We start from the raw sequence: 22,929 nt of genomic DNA, 5'->3' as shown, positions 1-22,929 counted from the left end.
CCTGGAAACTTTGTATTCATAGAAAACTCTCCCTGTGCAAAATCCCTGTAGCAGAAAATCTTTCCTCCCCTCCCCACCATAAAATGTATAAATACTTCCCAATAACAAATACTATACGTAAACAATGGACAATTTTTAAAGCTTAAAGATATATCCCCTGGGGCTGTGGGGGGGGGTTCATGTTATCTGCAAAGACATAGTTAATGGGCCTTTCAACCATGTTGAACAAAATAGCTACCTAAAAATTTGGATCTGGTGCTTTTGAGAAACAAAAGGGGCCTGAGAGGGGGCCTAGTTGCCTCAATTCTAATGGTCACTTAGAAAGGGCTCTAGAACTTTTCATTTTCGTTAGAATGAGCCCTTGTCCGATGCTGTAGGCCCACTGATTCAATGCGATCACTCCTGGGAAAAAAATAAATAAACACGCATCCGTGATCTTTCGTCCGGCAAAAATTACGAAATTCTGCATTTTTGCAGATAAGAGCTTGAAAACTTAACAGTAGTGTTCTTTGATACGCATAATATGATGGTGTGATTTTCATTGAAATTCTGTGACATCTTGGGGGACTTTCCCTCTTCTGTCGTAAATTAGATTAATTTCCTCAGACCCGTTGCTTTTGATGCATAAGACTGAACCTGATGAAACTTATATAATTGGAATCAGCATAATAAGCCCATTCTTTTGATATATCTATTGCTATCAAAATTCTGTTTTTTAGAGTTTTGGTTTCTATTGAGCCGGGTCGCTTTTTACTTATAGTTTGTTACTACGAACTGTTGGATAAGTAATTACTTTTATTCTAGATTATGATCGTTTCTCTTGTTATCATCGCAGCATTAGCAGAACCAAATTATCCAAAGGAAACATCTCCTGAAATTGAAGATCTCAGAAAGGGGTTAACAGGTCAAGGAGGATGGCAGGATTCTAAACAGAAATATGGTCCTTCCTTTGACGATCCTAGTTACAGGCTGAGAAGAGAAGCATCTGAATTGGAAGCTCCTGTCGAAGAAGATCTGAAAGGAGCAGAAACTCATCATTATAGTTATTATCCTTACCGTTATTACGGTCATTACTATCCTTCATATGGTTATGCACATCCATCATACGGATATGCACCGTACGGCTACGGTTACAGACGGTATTGGGGCTGAGGAGAAGGAATTATTTAAGTTTCTAAATTTTTGTATGTAATTTATTTGTAAATTAAATATTGTTAGAACTCATTGGTTTTATTTGTTCTCCTTATTCTATTTTTAATTATTTGCATTAGAGCAGTCTTTCTTTTTAAATATCAAATTTATAAAACAAAGCAGCAAAAATCAGCCGAAATTTCTGAATCAGCAAAAATTTTACACAACCGTTCTAAGGACAAGGTACTATTGATCGAACTAACTTGAAGTATGACATTTCCATTAAATCTGCGGAGGGACTTTGCTGCTCTTTTACGATGACTAAAAAGCGGTCGAAAGGAAAACGATATTCCGAATAATTGGAAAACCAAAGTGTAGCTTCTTCAAGACACTAAGGAAAGCCAAAACCAATGTTTTCTTCTCATTTTCACCCTCTCATCCACCCAGAACAGCTCTTTAAGGACAATCGAGGCAGATATATTTCAGGCAAAAATTCTTGCAAAAAATTATCAACATGAATTTTTATTTCTAAGTTTAATTGGTTTCTAAAATTAAAACGCGTCTTGTCTCACGACAAAGCATAAATCACGATAAACGTATAGACAAAATTCTTCGAAAAATAGTATGCAGAAAGGGTATTTTTTTTCCTTTGGGGGTCTTTCTATTTGAAAACTATTAGCCAGCATTTAAAATTTAGAGCCTTTTTTATTTTCATATTGTGATTGGAAATATAATTTTTTTTTCAATAAAAGAAAAATATTGAAAAGAAACTATGTAATAAACAATTGCAGCTTACAATGACAAAGGCATTGAACAAAGCAAACGGACAAAATATACAAATTAAATATATTCAAATATAATATTATATATTATATTTATATATTCAAAAAAGGATACTATGAAAATTAAGACAAGATACAATAATTAGATTAAAGTTGACGATATATGTTTACTGAAATGGCCCCTTAATAAAGTTGCTTTCTATAATTCTATATTATTTATTGTGCACTAATAGTTTCATTAATTACTAATAAAAAATACAAATTAAGGATCACAATAAATAGCTGATTCCTTGATCGAATGTTATCAATAGTTTGACTCTTGTATTTTCGTTATTCAAAAGGATCGTTATTTACTTACCATTCATTACTAGGAAGAACTTGAACTTGATTTGTTTTTTTGTTTTTGTCGCTCCAGCCAAGTCATATAGAGAAAATATTCATATCATAGACATAAATCATGGCACCTTGAGTCTAACTGTTAGCCCTAACCTCGTCCAAAATTAGTACACTTTTCAAGGTATTATTAGTGCGGTAAAAAAAGATTGTAGAATCTTTCTGACCGTTGGATCGTGTTACTAAACTCTCTGGTGTGGCTTTAAAGTTAAAATACTGGTGGCTGTCACCATCATATCATATATTACAGCTTAATGCCTAAATCAATTCTCATTATACGCTCTTTAGACAATGTACAAGTACGTAACGTCTTTTGATTTAGTTCAAAATTTCCCTCAATATTGTAAATAGAGTAGTGTGATAGATTTAGTGGTAGCTCTAGTAGTGGTGGTAGTTTGAAGTCATAGTGGTAGCATACAAATATTGTCTTTTTGATCACCTCCCTTATTATTTCCTGGAAGTTTCCGAATTAATACACTGAATAATTCCTGAATTAAACCCTTTTGAGAAATCCGCACACACATAACGTGCTTTGATTCATTCAACACTCTAACCAACATTCTCTTAAGAGCTCATGTGAATGTTCTTCGTCTTTTTGAAAAGTTAGATTCAAAATGAAATACTTTTCTCAATAACAAAAACTATATGTAAACAATGAACGAATGGCCGTGAGAACTATAGGGAGGTTGAAATCCCCAAAGACATAATTATTGAATCTTGAAACAATGCTGAACATAGTAGCTTTTTCAAAGTTCTCTTCAAATATGTTTTAGGAAAACTCCGTACTCCAATTTATGTCATTGATACCTGTTCTACAAACAAAAAATACCTCATTTTGACAGTTTCTGCCATTTTTGCCATTAACATATTTCTAACTAGCTGCTGTTCGTACTGTTGATAATAAGAAACAACATACCATTGCTTATGACATTACAATTCCGGGTAGGGAAGTTTTAGCTATTAGTAATAATAGCCGATTAGTGTTAATTTCCTATATGATTTGTTTTTCCATTTGATGTTGAAAGTTTGAGTAGTGCGGAATTGTGTATACCTTATAATTTCTAAGCTTTACGGGCCCAAAACTTGTTCCCTCTTGTGTTCGTCCCAAAGCAAAACCAAGCCTATTCGTATTTGAAAAAAAAAATACTAGATACTAGTTTTGTTTTATATCATGTTCCAAACTTAATAGGCCTACTATTTTAATCAAATTCATATTCATTTAAATTCAAAACTGGTGTAAACTTAAAAATGGGGCTATTGAAAAGAAATGATGTTAATAAATAAATCTTATTTCATAATAAGCAGAAAAAATGTTGTTAATACGTATTGAATACATTCCCCATACCTTTTACCTCCTAATGTACAAATGTATAGCCTAAATTGTATGCTATATTCCCTAATATTTTTCCGTCCCTTTATTTTGTGTTGGTTGAGTCAATTTACACCTAACCAGGTTGAAATAAGAATGGTCCATGGCAAAATCCAAGGAAATATATAATTTTAGTTATATATGCATATTTTGGGATGTTGGGGGGGGGGATTAGAGAGGAAGAAGATCCTAAATGTCTTAACTATAATTTTTCTGGATAGTATGAAGTAAGAATTGTTTTCGTAACATGTTTCCTTCTCAATATTTCCAATTCTCTGTTTGTCATACAGTTTATGGTACCGAACAGTAGTAACAAGCGACCAAGCTCAATAGTAACCGAAACTCTTAAAAAAAAGAATTTCGATATAATTACATCAAAGAATCGCATTTTATTGTTGATTTTAAACATATAAATTTTATCAAGTTTAGTTTTACCGATCAAAAGCCACGAGCCTGAGAAAATCTGTCTTATTTTAGAAAATAGGGGGAAATACCCCCTAAAAGTCATAGAATCTTAACAAAATCACACCATCAGATTCAGCGTATAAGAGAACGCTGCTGTAAAAGTTTAAAGCTCTTATAAACTGTAGAATTTTCTTTTTTTTTTGCCAGAAGACACATCAAGGATGTGTGTTCATTTGTTGTTTTTTTTTGTTTTTTTCCAGGTGGGATCATATCGCCAAGTGGTCCTAGTATGTCGTGAGAGGGCTAATTTTAACGAAAATTAAACGTTCTAGTACTCTTTTTATGTGACCCAAAAACTGGAGGGCACCTAAGTCCCCTCCCACGCTAATTTTTTTCCAAAAGTCACTGGATGAAAATTCTGAGATAGCCATTTTATTCAGGATATTCGAAAAACCTAATAAATATGGTATGGGGACGACTTACTCCCCACAGTCCCCGTGGGAGAGGCTACAAGTTACAAACTTTGACCAGTGTTTACACATAGTAATGGTCACTGGGAAGTGTGCTGACGTTTTCAGGGGGATTTTTTTGGTTTGGGGGGAGGGAGGGATTGAGGGGAGGGGGTTTTGTGGGATGATCCTTCCATGGAGGTATTTGTCATTCAAGAAGAGAATTTTCCTGAAGGGGGCACGGCATTTTCTAGTATTATTTAAAAAAATTAATGAAAAAATAAATATGAAACAGTTTTTTCAGCTGAAAGTAAAAAACAGCATTAAAAATTATAACGAACAGAAATTATTACGCATATTAGGGGCTCAGCTCCCAATACCTCGCTATTTACCCTAAAGTGTTTTAGTAATTTTAACTATTTATTTTACGGCCTTTGGGATTCAAGGGTCATTCTTAAGAAATTGGGAAAATTAAAGAGCAATATTTTGACGAGGGGGCAAACCTCCTCATATAATTAATAAAAACATACGAATATAGACGTTCGGAACATAAATTAATTCCTAAGCTACTTGTATTTTTTACTAATAAAAATGTTCGTAAAAAACTAAAAGTTCTAGCTGCCTTTTTAAGTAACCAAAAAAGTGGAGGGCGACTAGGCCTCCTCCACCACTCTTTTTTTCTCAAAATCAAAATCTTGCAACACAGTACGTCTCTGCGGTACGGACACTCAGATCTTCAAAGCCAAAGGGGTGCGTGACTATCCCCCGTTAACAGAATGTAGTGAGCAAAAAATGAATTTATTCAATTCAGATCAAATCAGATACACTATCCGCTCATATAGTAACATAAATTTAGTCAAGTCAAAGTAGACCGGTTTTACTCACAGTTCATAAATATCCAATTCAAACCAATTCCTTTTACTTTGAACTCTGAATCAATTTAATCCAGTTATTTGAGATTTTCTCACTTTGAAAGCTAGTTCAGTGCTGAAGAAGTCCAAAAAATAACTAATACCGAAAAATAATGAAATTAGGATCTTTCTCGTGATGCTAGATTATAACCAAACTCTAGGATAGGGGGGAGGAATGTTTTTTTTCACTGAATATACAATTTTTAAAATAAATAAAAATTTTAAATAAAGGATCTTTCAAAATCGTTGTCTTTCAAAAGCTAACGGCACAAAAAATTGAGAAGCGATAGCCCGCTCTCCGATTTATATGATTGACACCTGGATATAGCCTTTTCCCTGCAAAAACATTAACTTATTTTGACAATTCGATTTTTGAAGGTGGCATATTTCTAACTAGCAAGTGTTTATTATGCCAAAATATAACTAGACCTCCGTTGCCTGTGCAACGGGAAGTGTTGCAGCAACTGTGCCCTGTTCCTTAGGGCACAGTTGCGGAGCAACACGTGCAACTGTGCCCTACGGGACACAGTTGCGGAGCAACAGTCTCCATTATGTCCTTCAGAGGACATTTTTCTAATGCGGCTTCGATTGTTATCTTGAAGCATCTTTGATATGGTTTTATTTCGAGCTCCTACTAAACTGAGTTTGGTAAAATGTTTAGCTGGTCCAGAAATAAACGAGAAACATCAATAAAAGTTCTATATGAGTTCATAATTATTTTATCTCTAAAACGTTTACTTCCGAAACTAGGGCCGTCTTAACTTGACGCCAATTCGAAGTATTATGTTTCGAGAGGCACATTTCGGGAATTATTTCCGGGAGATCTGAAAGAGATACGGAAATAACGTCTTATAGTTTTCTGCTTAACTTTTGAGGTCTAAGCTAGGAAAATATAAAACAAATCAAATTCACCAAAAAATTTAAATTGCCCCGAGGGTATGACAAAACTTCCAAATAGAAAAACCCACAGAAGGAATTTTATTTCGGAGAAACTATTGTAAGCTCCAGTTGTTAGGAGATCGAGACCTGTCGAACCGCGTTGGAAAAAAATTCTAGCTGGTCCAGAACAGAAGTTACCTCTAGAGCGTCGAAACTTCGGAAATTATTTCTTAGAGAACGAAGCAACTTGGTATATAGAACACTTCACTTCTTCTTGTATACTTTTCATAGCACTACTCGATAAAAATATAAGAAACATCAAAATCGAAAATTTGAGAAAATTCCAAAAAAAATCGGAACGAGATGCACTTTTCCGGAATTATTTCCGGGAAATCTGTAAGAGCAACGGAATTTTGTGCTCCGGTTCTCGAAGAGACAAATGAAAGTTATAACTGAATTTCTAACAAGTTTATTTCCGAAGCTAGGGTCGTCTTAACTTGACGCCAAACATCGAACTTAGATTTTCTAAGAAAAAAACGGTTTTTTTTTTATGGAAAACTGTTAGAAATTTTAGGAACTTCTCTGGAACTTTTTTACTCTGTTTCACGTTTCCCTTCCCTCCGAAAAATCTCAAATTTTCAACTCTTACCACTTCGGAGCTACAGGTCGCTGATCACGGTGAAAAAAAAAAAAAAAAAAAAAAAAAAAACGAAAGCAGTAGTGTTGCTCCGCAACACAATAAAATTAAAATCTTTCTCATGATATTCAATTATATCCAAGCTCTATGATAGGGGGGGGGGGATTTGTTTACTGAATGTACATTTAAAAAAAAATAAAGTATCTTTCAAACTGTTTTCTTTCAAAAGCTAACGGGACAAAGAATCGAGAAGCGATAGCCAGTTCTCCAATTTACATGATTGATACCTGGATATAGCCTTTTCTATACATAAAATTTAACTGACTTTGACAGTTTCCGTCATGTTTGAAGTTGACATGTTTCTAACTAAGAAGTGTTCATAATGACAAAAAATAATACTAAAAATCTTTCTCATGATGTTCAATTATATCCAAGCTCTAGGATAGGGGGGGGATTTGTTTACTGAATGTACATTTAAAAAAAATAAAGTATCTTTCAAACTCGTTTTCTTTCAAAAGCTAACTAGACAAAGCATCGAGAAGCGATAGCCCGTTCTCCAATTTATGTCATTGACGCCTGGATATAGCTTTTTCCATGCATAAAAATTAACTGATTTTGACATTTGACAATGACATCAAAAATGATTCTGTCATTTTTTCGTCATTTTTGAAGCTGGAATGCTTCTAAATATGCTTCATAATACCGAATAACAATAGAAATAACTTTTTTGAATGACGTTAGATTATATTCAAGTTCTAGGATAGGTGGGGGGGGGGGTAAATAGCTAAACTAGAAGGGATTGATAAAATCTAAAGACAAATGTCAAGATAAACATTTCCCGGGCATAGTGTAGAAATAATTGTATTAGACCTATCGGGCAATATCATGTTATAATTATTTTGTAAAGCATTCGTCAACAAGACAAATAGCCATCTCCTATATAACTTCTGGTTTTAAAATCTTGGATTTTAAGAGAGTTAATTTTTTAACCTAGAGTTTCAGGAAGAGGGTGGGCCCGGAAGCTCCCTCCTACTCTTACAATTACGTTTTGCAAGTCTTATTATGTCTTATTTTAAAATAAATTCTTATAAGTTATACCACTTATCCTTTTCAAAATAATATTTACCTGCTTCTTGTATATCTATATAAACATATGTTTTTCTTTGTGAAATAAATGAACAATTGTAAATAATAGAATGGAGGGATTTTTCAGCCGAATTCAATCTGACATCCAAAGTTTTTCAGGAGCTTGAGTGGTGATTAGATGTCTATATATAAGTCTAAACCATTTGATCCTACAACGGTCAATAAATTTTTAATTAGTGACGGATCAAAAAAACAATGGGGTAATGTTTGTAAGTATTCCGTGAGAACTGCCAAAGGTTAATGATCTTCAATAGAAAAAAAAAACCTCTATCCCTCAATCAAAACCATTTCATCTTCTATCCCTACTTCTTCTATCAAAACAAACTAATCCCCAATCCTTCCATCCCTCAACCATGACAAACTCTTAGCTTTATCCGTCATCCCTCCATCAAAATAGACTTATCTATCAATCTTTCATCAAAATAAACTCATCTGTCATCACTTCTTGAAAAGAAATTCATCCCTTCATCATAAATAAATCATTCCTTCTTCAATAATCCATCCATCAACTTAAACTAATACGTCGTCCTTTCATATTTAATCCCTCCGTCAAAATGAACTTATATTTCCATGCGTAATTCCTCCACCAAAATGATCTAATCCATTAATTATTCGTCGTTCCGTTAAAATAATTTCTCTGGTCAACCTTCAATTCCTCGTCCCTCCATAAAAATAAAGCAATTCATCCCTGCACCATCCCTCCATAAAAAAGCTGTCCCTCTGCTTGATGGAAGGATGAGGAATGGAGGGATTAATTTTTGATGATGGACGAGGGATGTAGGGATTGCACGTTGAAAGATCAGTTTTTCTTGATGGAGGGATAACAGATGGAGGAATGAGTTTGGTTTGATAGACGGATGGGTTTGTTTGGAAAGAGGGAAAAGGGCTGAGTTTGATAGAGGATAATAATGGTGGAGAAATCAGTTTGTTTTGATAAAGTCTCTGGTTTGTTTGGATAGAGCGATGAGTGAAGAAGGGTTGAGATTATTTTGATCGGATGATGAAGGATGGAGGGATGAGTTTGTTTAGATGGCAGGATTGTTTTACTTTGATGGAGGGACAAGTTTATTTTGAAGGAGGAAATAGATTGTTTTGACGAATGGAAGAATTTATTTTAACAGAGGGAGCCAGAACAAATCTTGCTTTCTCTTAGAGTGACGCTAAATTCTGTGAATTTGACTTGAAGGTAAATATCCAAGTGATAGGGTAATAATAAATATCTGATTAAAATCAAGGTAGATAAAATAAGACGTAAGATAGATCTAGAGAAAGTATGTTTCTTCCTACATAATATGCCAAGATTCCTGGTAGTCTTAACCTTTCAAGCATTAATGAAGAATTTGTAAGATCGATTCCCATCAAGAGGGATTCCAAGGAATAGATTATAGCCACTTCCAAATCTAAGAAAAGTAACACCTAACGTATGTATCAAAGGAATACTCAGAAATACTGAAGAAGCTTTCGGAGAAAACAAAAACTAAGACTTGGAAACGTTAAGACTCGCCAAATTTCAGTTTTAATTCAGCAGTCAATGAGTGAACTTGTTTGACTGCATTTAACCTGACGCATCGAATACTATGTAATGTTTTTTACTCGTGATAGCTTGACATAATTTTAAATGATAATTGAATAAGAAGGAGTTTCCTGCATCCTGTATTTTTTGGCCAGCATTTTCGGTTTTAAGAAAGTTATTTATTTGGGTGTAAGACGTACCCTTTTAACGCATATATACATTGCACGCTGGGAACTAGTGTGGGGAAATATAGTTCATATAGAGGTAAGCATATAGTCTTATTTTAATACCATTAATACGGGAAAGAAAGGCAGCGGTAAACGTAACCGAATTGAAGCGGACTTATCGGACCCTGTTATGAGTTCGACAAATAATTCTGATGGTAGTGTTCTCACTGATTGTCAGAGAACAAATGCTGAAAATATTATTAAAATACTGGAAATGGTGCAGTCCATAAATGCGAAAATTGAGGCACTCCAATATAATGTCTTGGAGATAAAAATTTGATATATGTGCAGTGACCAATCGTGTTCCATCCATAGAAAATAAAAATAATATGCTTGAAAAAATGAACTTGCAACAGTTAAATCTGAACTTCTGGTTTTGAAGAATATTGTGGAGGGCCAATCGGAGATAATTAAGAAATGTAAGGATGAAATGAATTCAGTAGTCAGTGAATCTTTTATTGAAGAAAATCGCAAAAAAATGTGCAACTTATCAAACAGTTCGTGGTAACGAACTATATAAGGAGCGCCCCGGCTCAATAGTAACCGAAACTCTAAAAAATAAAATTTTGATACGAATAGTTACATCAAATGAATTGCAATTTAATGCTGATCTTAAATATATAAGTTTTATCAAGATTAGTCTTACCTATCAAAAGTTACGAGCCTGAGAAAATTTGCCTAATTTTAGAAAATAGGGGCAAACACCCCCTAAAAGCCATACGATCTTAACGAAAATTACACCATCAGATTCAGCGTATCAGAGAACCCTGTTGTAGACGTTTCAAAAAATTGTAAAAGTTTTACAAAAACGTGGAATTTTGCATTTTTTGCAGAAGACAAATCACAGATGCGTGTTTATTTGTTGTTTTTTTTCCCAGGGGTGATCGTATCGACTCAGGGGTCCTAGAATGCCACGAAAAGCCTCATTCTAACGGAAATTAAAAGTTCTAGTGCACTTTTTAAGTGACCAAAAAAACTGGAGGGCACCTAGGCCCCCTCCCACGCTCATTTTTCTCCAGAGTCACCAGATCAAAATTTTGAGATAGCCATTTTATTCACCACAGTCAAAAAACCTAATAACTATGTCTTTAGCCACGACTTACTCCCCCGCAGTTCCCGTGGGAGGGGCTGCAAGTTACAAACTTTGACCTGTGTTTACATATAGTAATGGTTACTGAGAAGTGTACAGACGTTTTCAGGGGGATTTTTTTGGTTGGGATGGGGAGTTGAGGGGAGGGGTTACGTGGGAGGATCTTTTCATGGAGGAACTTATCATGGGGGAAGCGACTTTCAATGGAGGAGGCGCAGGATTTTCTAGCATTATTTTAAAAAACAATGAAAAATTAAATATGAAAAGTTTTTTCTATTGAAAGTAAGGAGCGGCATTAAAACTGAAAACGAACAGACATTATAATACATATGAGGGGTTTACCTTCTTGTAATACCTCGCTCTCTACGCTAAAATATTTTTAGTAATTAGAACTACTTATAATACGGCCTTTGCGATTCAGGAGTCATTCTTAAGGAATTGGGACAAAATTTAAGCTTTAGTGTAAAGAGCGAGATATCGACGGGGGCAAACCCCCTCATAAACGCAATAAAAACCTACGAATACAGAAGTTCGCTACGTAGGTTAATTCGTAAGTTACGTATATTTTTTATTTATGAAAACGTTCGTAAAAAATTTAAAGTTAATACCTGTTTAAGTAATAAAAAAATCGGAGGGCAACTATGCCTCAAGCCCCGCCCTTTTTTTTCTCAAAATCTTCCGATAAAAATATGAAAAAGCCATTTTGCCAAAAAAAAATAATATGCAAATTTCGTTTTAATTATTTATGTGCGGAGAACCAAGATCAAAACATACATTACTCAAAAAACGTCTAGAAATTAAACAAAAAATAAACAAGTTTTTTTTTTAATGAAAGTAAGGAGCAACACTAAAAAATGAACAGAAATTACTCCGTATATGAAAGGGGCTTTTCCTCCTCAACGCCCCACTCTTTTGCTAAAGTTTTTTACTGTTTTAAAAAGTGGAGTTAAGTGAAAGAGTCAAACTTTAGCGTAATGAGCGGGGCATTGAGGAGGAAAAGTCCCTTTCATACACGGAGTAATTTCTGTTCGTTTTAAGTTTTAATGTTGCTCCTTACTTTCATTTATAAAATACTTGTTTTTTTCTTGTTTAATTATTTTAGGGCTTAAATGAAGTACCTATCGAGGATGCTGAGTCTCTGATTTCGGATGTGTTGGTGCATGGATTATCATTGGATAGAGAAAACTTGTCGTCTTTTAGTGTTGTTCAGTGCTCTAAAAAGTTAGCTAAAATTAAAGTGGACTATACACAGGTTCGTCTTTCTCTTTTGAAAAATGCAAAAAAACTTAAAGGAAAACAGTTCAACATTTATAAGAATGTTTTTACTGGTGACGAAGTTACGCCTCGTGTGCGTATTGTGCGCAGGGAACTCCTGGGTATCCGTAAATGCCTAGTGGATAAAAGAGTTGAATGCTGGGTACCCCCCACCCTACCCCTGTTATTTGTAAAAAAATAACACTGTAGATAAAGTAACTTGGTACAATTCAAAGGGTCTGTTGATACCGCAATTTGTGTATTTTGGTTGATTAAGTCCTATTGAAGTTTTGTTAAGTTAGTTTTCAAGTGAACCTATGATGTTGGGGTTTTTGTTTATTACTAAGTTGTTAGCCGTTGCGTTAGGAGCTTGAGCTTTAAAGATGAATGGGTTACAGTCAATATTTTCATCGCCTGTTCTTTTCCTTATTAGTGTTTTCAAGTGGATTATTTTTGTTTTTCAATTTGTTTTTCTTTTTGTGTCTGTTTGTTATTTTATTGAAACCATGTACCGAGGTTATTCTTGAATTTAATGACAATGGATAATTATGATCAGGATTCCCGGAGCATTAGCTGTCTTAATGCTCTGGGAGCTTCTAATTTAGATTTTGGGGGCGTATATACGGAGCAGCTGCATCGGAGTTATGACATTGGGGCAGCAGGGCATTGTAAATCCATTAGTTCCAAATATTTGCTTAAAGATGGAATTCTATCTGAGTATGGAGATGCGAGAGGTCTCAATGTTTTCTATCTTAATTACCAAGGGCTAAATTCTTCGTTTAATTTTTTAAATGAAGTATGTGATCTTTCGGTTTTTCATGTTATCGGTCTTACTGAAACCTGGCTGAATGACCACCACCTCGCTCTTTTAAATATACCAGGATAAAAATTTTATAATAGGAATCGACAGTTTAGGCAACATGGAGGAAACGGTGCATATATTCGAAGCGATATTGAGGCTTTGGTAAGAAATGACTTAGTAGTATACCAGGAAATGGTCTTTGAACCAGTGGCGCCATTTCAGAAAACCTTAGGAGGGGGCCAAAAATCGATTTTGGGCCCCCATCCAGCCTAAAAATTTTTAAAATTTTCGAACATGCCTTTAGGTACCGTACTACCTTTGGGGTTCGCATTTTGCAGCTTATTTAGGGACCAAAAACAGTACCAAAACAGAACATTTACTGTATAAATCAGAAACTTACGTACAGTTACTTCAGCAATGGATATCTGCTTTGCTTCATTTTTGCGAAGTCGTCGACAAGCTTCTCAAAATTGAGCTCCTTCACTGCAGCTTTCTCAGAGAATATAAGCAGCAAATGCGAAAGTCGCTCGTTTTCCATCGTTGTCCGGAGGTAGTCCTTCACAAACGTCAACACAGAAAAAAAACGTTCATTTGAGCACGTTGTGAGCGGGAGTGTGAGGACTACCCTGACGACCTTAAGAAGCTCAGAATAAGCTTCTTTCAATCCTCCGAGGCGTTCGAAGACATCTAAAGCGTTTGCCGGTTTCTGTGGAAGCTGCGACACAAATGCACGAGCTATTAAAGCTTGACACTTCAGCTGCATAGTATCGATTCCCGCCAGATCGAAGTATGTCGCGATCACAAGAAGTAAATCTGAGTCCATAAAATCTTTGGATTTGGGGTTAAGGCAACGTGTGGCTTCTAGCACTGGCAGCTGGACAGAAAAACGCTCTTCAAACTCATTTAACACTCTGTCCAAAACCTCGTAGAACTCTCTCCGCATTTTGCCATTTTGTTTAAATATATTTACATTTTGTTTAACAGCCATTTTGTTTAATATATTTGAAAAATCTAATAAATATGTCTTTAAAGATGTCTTAATTGTCCAAAGTCTCTGGGGGAAGGTGTTCAATTTGTGGACTTTGCCCTTTTTTATAAATAGTATAGGTAATTGCAAAGTATACAGACGTTTTCAGTTTTTTTCTGGTGGGGGGGCAGCTCGAGCAGAGGAGGTTAAGTAGGAGGATCTTTCCATGGAGAAACTTTTCATAGGGGAGCTGAATTTTCAATCAAGGGGGCACTGGATTTCCAAGCATTATTAAAAAAAGAATAAGAAATTAAATGAAAAAAAAGTTTCTTCAACTCAAAGTAAGGAGCAGGATGGAAACTTAAAACGAAAAGAAATTATTACATATGAGAAGGTTCACCCTTTCGTCAATACCTCGCTCTTTACGCTAAAGTTTTTTTTTTAGTACTTTCAAAAGAGATATTTATTCTAATCAAACGGCCTTTGAGATTCAGGAATCATTCTTAAAGAATTGGAACCAAATTTGAACAGCGTAAAGAGCGAGTATTGACAAGGGGGTGAACCCCTTCATATACTTAAAAATTGCTATCCGTTTTGAGCTTTAATGTTTATTCTTACATTCAGTTGAAAAAACATTTCTTTTTTATTTCATTCAATTAAGTCCAATGTGCTATTCAATTTTATGTTTTGTAGGTTTTTATAGGTTTCTGTGATACACTTCTTTATTTATTTTTTTGTTTATGTAGGATTACCTTGCAAAGCTATCATTCCCTTGATTCTATATTTTAACCTAGAATCAATAAACACAAAATATGATGCACGAGTACTGCTGTCGGGTGATTAAACACTTTTTGAAGCAAGGTAAACTGAAGCTAGCCATAGTAATTCATGCGGACGAAAACTTATTAGGTTTGAAATTTCTTATCTTTGTCGCTTTTTGTTCTATCTTTCCTCTTCAAAAGAAGAAACTCAACAAGATTTGTCTGAGCATTATCTTATAAACAGTTCTTGGTAACGAGCTGTAAGTAAGGAGCGACCCGGCTCAATAGTAACCGAAACTCTAAAAAACGGAATTTGATACCAATAGATATGTCAAAAGAACTAAACTTTTATGCTGATTTTAAATACATTTTGTTAAGTTTAGTCTTACCCTTCAAAGGTTACAAGCCTGAGAAATGTGCCTGATTTTCAAAAAATGGCTGAAACACCCTTAGAACTCATATAATCATAATAAAATCATACCATCAGATTCAGTGTATTAAGAGAACCCTATTGTAGAGGCTCCAAGCTCCTATCTGCAAAAATGTGGAATTTTGTACTTCATATTAGAAGAAAGATCACGGATGCGTGTTTATTTATTTTTTTTTTTTTTGCCCAGGGGTGATCATATCGAACCAGTGGGCTAAGACATCGGGAGAGGGCTTATTCTAACGGAAATTCAAAGTTCTAGTGCCCTTTTTAAGTTACCAAAAAAATTGGAGGGCAACTAGGCCCCCTCCCACGCCATTTTCCCCCAAATTCCCCTGACCAAAAATCTGAGATAGCTATTTTGTTCAACATCGTTGAAAGGCCTAATAATAATGTCTTTGGAGATAACATGAAACCCCAGAGCTCTTGGGAAAAGGTCTTCAAGTTAAAAAATGTGACCATTGTTTACATATAGTATTTCTTATTCGGAAGCATGCATACATTTCTAGGGTGGGAAGGGGAGGACGATTTTTTTGGCTGGGGCTCGGGGAGAATTTTCCATGGAAAATGAATTTTCTAGGGGATGAACTTTTCAGGGGAAATTGTGTACTGGAAAAATTTTCCAGAATTCCTATACAAAATTTCTTTATATATCTTGCTTTCTATTTACTGGCTCAATTTCACGCTTGGAAGTGTTAAGGGTAATTGTCCCAGTAAATTTTAACCAGGATTGTATTGTTCAGAGGATGTTTCCAAGGGGGATTTCTCCGTGGAGGTGAAGCCAGATTTCCTGGCTTTATTTAAAAAATGATCAGAAATTAAATAGAAAAACACTCGTAACAAGTGCCATATGAGCTCGTAGCTCTTGTTCTGGTTCGTTCAGTAAGATTGGTCGACGAAACAAAATTTAAAATGTGGTAGATTTACTTACAGTCGGTTTGAAAAACGAAGCCAATCGTCGTTGCATCTTTATTTCTTCTTCTTTCCTTTGGGCTTTTATTTTCCTTTTTTTTGCACCACTCGCACCGGATGAACTCATGTTTCAATAATCCGATTTGAACTTGAACACAACTCAACACTGTTTCACGGTTCTTTATTTGATGAAGGGTAACGAGAAACTAAATACAAAACTGGAATGACACCCTGGTCTGGATACCCTCTTTTCCAGATGTTAGCCTACACATAAATTTGCCGACTGACGGGATTCATTAATCACTGGAGAGACTTCAATGTCACAGAAGTACTCCGAGCCCAGAAAGGACTTTACAAACCCCTGCCAAAAGGGTGACCATAAATTAATTAGGGAGAACGGCAAAAACAGGATACTTTCTTGAAATGCAATAATCGTCGAGTATCTTGAATTTGCTATTTAGCAATAATTCACAGTAGAAATACGGTAAAAAAAGAGAAAAAAGTAGAACAAGGACGAATAAACAAAGAATTACGTGGTTGAAATTGGGCCCCTCCAGAAATCAGGGGGGGGGGGGGCATGGCCCCCCCTGCCCCCCCCCCCCAAATGGTGCCACTGCTTTGAACCATTTATTCTTCAGCTTAGGCTGAAACCTAAAGATGCATTTGTTATTGTATTGTATAGGCCACCATCTGGCTCCATACCAATCTTTATGGATCTTTTGGATGAGCAGCTGGAGAAACTAGCAACTAGTTCACATCCATTTATGATGCTCGGAGATTTTAATATTGACCTTAATGAGCTGGATGCGAGTGCAGCTTTGAATGTCCAACTTTTGGTTTCCAACTATAAATATATGCACATGAGTGCATATGCACAACCTCATCATCGAAGCTAATTGACAACATTTTTTCAAATTTGTTTTTTCAGCTCCAACAGTTATTAATAATACAACAGTTATCCAACAGTTATTAATAATAATAATGTATCCTATCATTTTGGAATTTTAACAAGATTTGATCTCTGTATTCCCCAAAAGCCAGCACCAATAATTCCTAAATTATTCTGGCTGTGTTTAGCCAGAGTAACCTTCAAAAATTTAAGCAGGCAATTGCTTAAGTCGATTGGAATAATTTGATAGACTTTACGGATGATATAAATACGAGTTTTCAAAGATTTTACGATAAACTAATTTTGTTAGTGACAAAAATATATATAATGGTTCGTTCGCCATCAAGGAAAAATAATCCTAAGAAACCATGTATGTCGCCTAACTTGTTGCGCTGTATCAATAAAACAGATAAACTTTATAAGAATTCCATAAATAATGGAAATGATCCGATTTGCTTAAGAATTTTTAAAAAATTATAGAAATGCCCCGAATAAATTTCTGAGAAATGTAAGAAAAAAAATGTTTCGTAGATAAATTCACTGAGACTTGTGACAACCCTGCCAAATCATGGAAATAATTAAAAGTGCGATATCGACAGAGAAGTCTATTATTCCCGATGAAGTAGTAATGCAGAATGACCTACCAACGAAGAAACCTGAAGAGATACGTAATGCTGTTTCCAAACATTTTGCTAATATTGGCGTAGATTTATTTTCCCGTATAGTATCTTCTGATGATGATCCTCCCTTGGAGTTTCTTATTAAGACTCCAATTGATATTTCTATGTATGTGAGACCCTTCTCTCGTGATGAACTGGAGAAAATTATCTTTGGGATGAAAAATACATCGGCAGGTAGTGATTCACTCAATCTTCTGGTGTTAAAAATAGCGTTTCTTTATGTTGCTGATATTCTTACTTCCCTCATTAATTTGTGCTTGAAACGGGGAACGTTTCCTGATTGCTTGAAAACTGCTAAGATTACCCCTGTTTTTAAAGGCGGTCACAAGAATGATCTTGGAAATTATCGGCCTATCTTGGTCTTACCTGTTATTTCTCGTGTACTAGAAAAGTGCATTAACACCAGAGTTTATGGTCATTTGGAACTGCGGGTTGACTTGCCCAATATCCCTGGAAACATAGCTACTGGACTACTATACATAAAATTGGTGCTCCCTCACCTCTCAAGCAGGTAGTGCCACGGGTAGTACCAAAATACTATTTTGGGACCGTTTGATTAAAGCAGTAATTTTTTTAGCCCTATTTGTGAAAGAAGTAGGCTACTTTTCCAATGTTTTTTGTTGAAAATAGTCCCTTTTAAAAATTTAGTGTTCAAGAAAACAACTTTCTCATTATCACTATGTTTCCTTGTCAGAAAACAGTAGTTTTTACAGATTTGTTGACCAGCATTAGTAGAGCAGGACGTAATGTATAACATACAATTATTTTTATACAACATTTCTTCTTTTGTGAAGCTAAAAAAACAAAAAGACAATGCATTACAGGTTGTAGACAGTATTTTTGTTTAGTCATATATTAGACAGCTACAAAGAAAAAAAATGATTGTATAGATACACAAATAATAGAAAAATATTATATAGAAAAGGATATATGATAAAGGTTATAATAAGCTATTTTAAAATGAGACATCAAGAGCTAGGGAATGCGTTATAGAAATAATGGGGGACAGCAAAATTATTGCTACACTATATCCAGGAAATATTTTGCCCGACATTAGCCTTTTATCAAATTTTTTAGTCCCCTCCAGTTTAGCCGTTTAGTCCCCCTCCTTAAAAAAATGCTTGGATATAATATAATGTCATAAGCGACGATTCTGAAAGATATTTTTATTGATCAATCCTTTTTGTACATTCAGAAAAAAAATTAACATGCCAAATTTACCCCCTTTCCTCGAAATTCAAAGATTTTGTGCCCACCTCCATGCTTTGTGATTTAACACCTCTTCTAGGCATTACTGGGATTGGCGTGGTTAAACTTGAAGTGACTTTAAAATTAATTGAATTGAAGTGTTGGAACTTTGAAACTAACAGAGAGCAAATTTTTGGGTATAAGAAGATGTTACAAAATCAATTCTTAATTCAAAATATGGATATAGTTAACACATTTGGAGTGTTCTTCCACTTTGTTTTTCCCACTTACCCAATTTATATTTACCCTTAAAGTGCAAATATGTAGCCAAAACTGAATATTTTACCTGGATTTTTCAATGCGTCAATGTTTTATCAACATGGTTAGTCGTAGCCTAAATTGAATCCACACTGACTAAATCAAGAAACGGAAAAACACATAGGGAATATAGCCTAGAATTTTGGCTATATATTTGCAATTTATGGGAGAGGAGGGTTAAATATAGTGGTAAAATATTCAAATTTAAAACAACAATTTTTCGCTTATTGTGAAGTAACAATTCTTTCTCAACATGTTTCCTTTTTCATAGACCAATTTATAGGCTTACGCTAATTCTTGAAAATAAATAAACTAGAATTTGATTGGAATAGTATTTGACTCAGAAAATTGCATAAAACAGACTAGAATCTTTTCTTTTTCAATATAAACAGGGTTGGGATTATTTACGAACGAAGACAGGAGGAGTGGAACCTGCTCGACAGCCCTAAAATTCCGAATATTTGAACTTTTTAAAGTCCCAAATCAACAAATCAGACTTTGTCTTATAATTTCCCCTCCCCTCACCCACAAAAAAGCCTTTTATTACTTCCAATTTAGAAATTTTACGGTAGACACAATTCCTCACTACCAAACCGTTCAACTGCGACTGAAAAACAAACTGCATTGGACATTACCCTACTAGTTATTGTCACTAATAAGTACACATTCTCTATCTGAAATTTTTGTATGACTTTTTGAAAAAATTGGTTATAACTCATCTGCTTATATGCAATAATTTCAGCTATATTTATATTTAATGTGACTATTCATTTTAATTTCTGTTTCTTTTGGGTTTGATAAATCTTTCGTAATAATTTTTGTTTTTTATAAGTTTTACTTGCCTCTTTCTGGAAATAATGTTTAATTAGTACGGTGAACGGAAAGGATATTTTAATAAGGTAACGATAGAACATGGTCTCTGAATGCCTTTGATTGGCATTTAGTTTTGCTTATGGCTTGTGGTGGGACCAAATACATGTAAATTCTAAGGATAAATTTAGCAGCTTAATATATTTATCAAAAGCTTGGTAGATATATATACCTAGAATTTCTTTACAGAACTTACCAGGGAGGGCTGTAATGGGCAGCAGATGCGTTTGTTTGATTTTCCTTTTTCCACTAATTTGAAAACAATGCCCTCTTTCTATAAATTTGATGTACAAAAAGAAATATAGCTCAAATACTAATAGCCTAATCAAGAATAGAATAAACAGCTAAAATAATACTAAATGGATGAAAAAACATTTAATTTAAAAATAAATTACATAAAAAACTTTTGTAACTTAATACTTTCTTCTCTCTAGCCTCAATACCGTCTGTGACCATAGCTGTACGGTGCGTATCCATATGATGAATATACATAACTGTATGTAGGGTAATAATGACTATAATATTGATAAGGATAATAACTATAGTGATGAGTTTCTGCTCCTTTCAGATCTTCTTCGGCAGGAGCTTCTCTTCTCAGCCTGTAACTAGGATCGTCAGAGGAAGAACCCCCGTCTGTTAGCTGTTAACCCTCTTTTCATATCTTGAAAATCAATAGCCGGTTCCTTTGGATTATTTGGTTTGGCCAATATTGTTGAGACATAAAGGGCAACAAGCAGAATCTAGAAAAAAAGTAGAGTATTTATTTTTATGTAAATAGGTATGTTAAAAATGTGTATATATACTTCAGAGATCGATCAGCTACTAATGCTGCGAAGACACCAAGAGCAACTAGACCTACGTTGACTGGGCAACTTGAAGTGTTGTGGCAACCTTTGTCCAGCTTCGCCGACTAAAGTGTTGCGAGAGCAACACTTTGGTTATGTTTCTTCGCTATCGATCAGTAATCATATGATCAAAGGCTATTCCTCAGCGTTGAAAAAACAACAACAAAATAGTATCAAAAGAAGGGACTAAATTGACTTTGCGGCCAGTTGAACTTTATCCTTTTCAATCATAGAAATCGTAACGAATTAAAACTCGGAACAATATCTTATATAATCTAGTTGGTATTAGAAAGCCATCCCTAACTTTTCAGGATCAAAATACCATAGATGACATTCTATTCATTATTACGAAACTATCGAATTGTTATACATTCTCGTTTGTGCTTGTTTCTTCACCATCGGTTAAATGATGAAGTTGTCGGTCTATCGAAGTTTTTGAAACGGCATGTTCAAGTAAGAACGCAATAGTTATTACGAAACTACCTCTATTGTTTTAAGTTATCGTTTAAACCCGTTGCGTAAACACTTAATTCTGTCAGATTTAAAGAGATCGAACGAATACAATGTGCACCAATTTGCACAGATTGCTAGCCCAACGTGAACTAAAACCCCGAATATTTGAACTTCTTGGAGTCCCAGATCAACTTATCAGACCCTGTTTTGATATTGCCCTCCTCCCTTTATCCACAAACAAAAGTCATTTGTGGCTTCCAATCAAGAAATTTTTGGGTAGACACAATTTTTCACGATTAAACGTTTCAACTACGAATGAAAATACAATTCGTAGAGGATATTAATACCCTACTAGTTATTATCCCTGATAGCTAGAATTCTCTAATTAAAATTTTGAGATGACACCCATCAGTGTGTCGTCCTCCAATTTTGTCACATATTTAGAAAAACTTGGAACGGAAGAAAGTAATATGAACTGCTTTTCTAAAAAAGCACCAAGAAGAGACAATAAGCAATAAAAAGAAATAATTTTTTTGTGCGGTTTCAGCAGAAGAGATGGCTGTCCCCCTCTACTGCTTAAAGACAAGAGCAGTTGCACAGGATTGGAATTTATTTTAAACCCACTATTAAAATTTAGAGTAAAGAGCAGGGAGTGGAGGAGGGGAAGCTCTACTCAAATAAAGGTATTCGTTTTAGGTTTAAATGTACCTCTCACTTTCAGTTGAAAAAGCGTGTCCTTTTTTGTTAGTAGTGCACTTAAAACGGGGACATTTTCGATAACTATTAATCATCGGGATAGTGTTAAAGCCATCGCATTTTCGACAGGTCAAACTTATTAAGCATGCATGTTTATGTTATTTCTTGTCATGTCGGTTCTTTTTGGAAATCCAGTCTAACTTGTTCAGAATTCTGATCTTGAAAATAATGACACAGAAACCGCAGGATACCTTGGCATTGCCTACCTACAATTAGCAGATTGGTTCTATACCACAGGTCGTATTTGAGATGCTTTAAATGAAGGAGCATGTCGAAAAGAGAAATTTTTGAAAGAAAAGAAATAGTCATATTAGAGCAAAAAATACAAAGAAAAAATTTTCGTGTGAGTAATTCAGTCTTAAAACTAACGAAACTACTATAAATGAATAAATGACAATGCTTTAGAGTGAAATTAATTAAACGTCATTGGTTGCATTGTCAAAAAACATCATTTTCAAATGATATTAATTTTTATAAAGATTTCATTTTATCTTGCTTACTCTTCATTTTCTTATTATCCTTCTTATAAAAACTCGAATCCCATAAATGGAAGGAATATTGTCTTAAAGTAAAGACTTGTTCAGATTCACATAATCCCTTGGATGCTTGTGCTAATGCAAATAAATAAATGTTGTAATATTTTCAAACATTTGTGTTATTTTGTTCAATGTATTAGCTCATAATATACATCTCATATAAAGCAAAAAACATTTATTACCTCACAAAATGTAAAAGAAACTTCACAAAATAAAAAAGGGAGTTACTCATGTTTTTTTTAAGCTTCTCATAGCTTAAATTTGTCAAATAACAAAAGTAGAAATTTTTCTTGTTTTTAACCAACGAAGATTATTAGGAGTGATAATCAAATAAAACGA

At 34.6% G+C, this 22,929-nt stretch overlaps 2 protein-coding genes and 1 long non-coding RNA gene across 4 annotated transcripts in view; all 3 read left to right on the top strand.

Moving 5' to 3' along the window:
* Positions 1-22,929, top strand: part of LOC136032129 (cuticle protein 14-like) — a 119,623-nt gene that overhangs the window by 44,073 nt on the left and 52,621 nt on the right. The gene's annotated exons all lie outside the window — the stretch shown is intronic.
* Positions 1-22,929, top strand: part of LOC136032126 (uncharacterized) — a 51,589-nt gene that overhangs the window by 1,769 nt on the left and 26,891 nt on the right. The window contains exon 2 of one of the 2 annotated variants that reach the window (XR_010618649.1): positions 805-1,224. The exons of the other annotated variant lie outside the window; for it this stretch is intronic. The gene's annotated coding sequence lies outside the window, so the exon portion shown is untranslated. Of the gene's footprint in view, positions 1-804; positions 1,225-22,929 lie in introns of those variants that run through there. 2 annotated transcript variants of the gene reach the window in all.
* LOC136032138 (uncharacterized) lies at positions 9,632-22,683 on the top strand. Its single transcript, XR_010618660.1, has 3 exons — positions 9,632-9,681; positions 12,035-12,184; positions 20,569-22,683. It is a non-coding gene; the product is annotated as an uncharacterized LOC136032138 (long non-coding RNA).

This window comes from Artemia franciscana, chromosome 10, assembly GCF_032884065.1.
Source record: "Artemia franciscana chromosome 10, ASM3288406v1, whole genome shotgun sequence".
Classification (NCBI taxonomy): domain Eukaryota; kingdom Metazoa; phylum Arthropoda; class Branchiopoda; order Anostraca; family Artemiidae; genus Artemia; species Artemia franciscana.
This window is presented reverse-complemented; position numbering and strand designations above follow the sequence as displayed.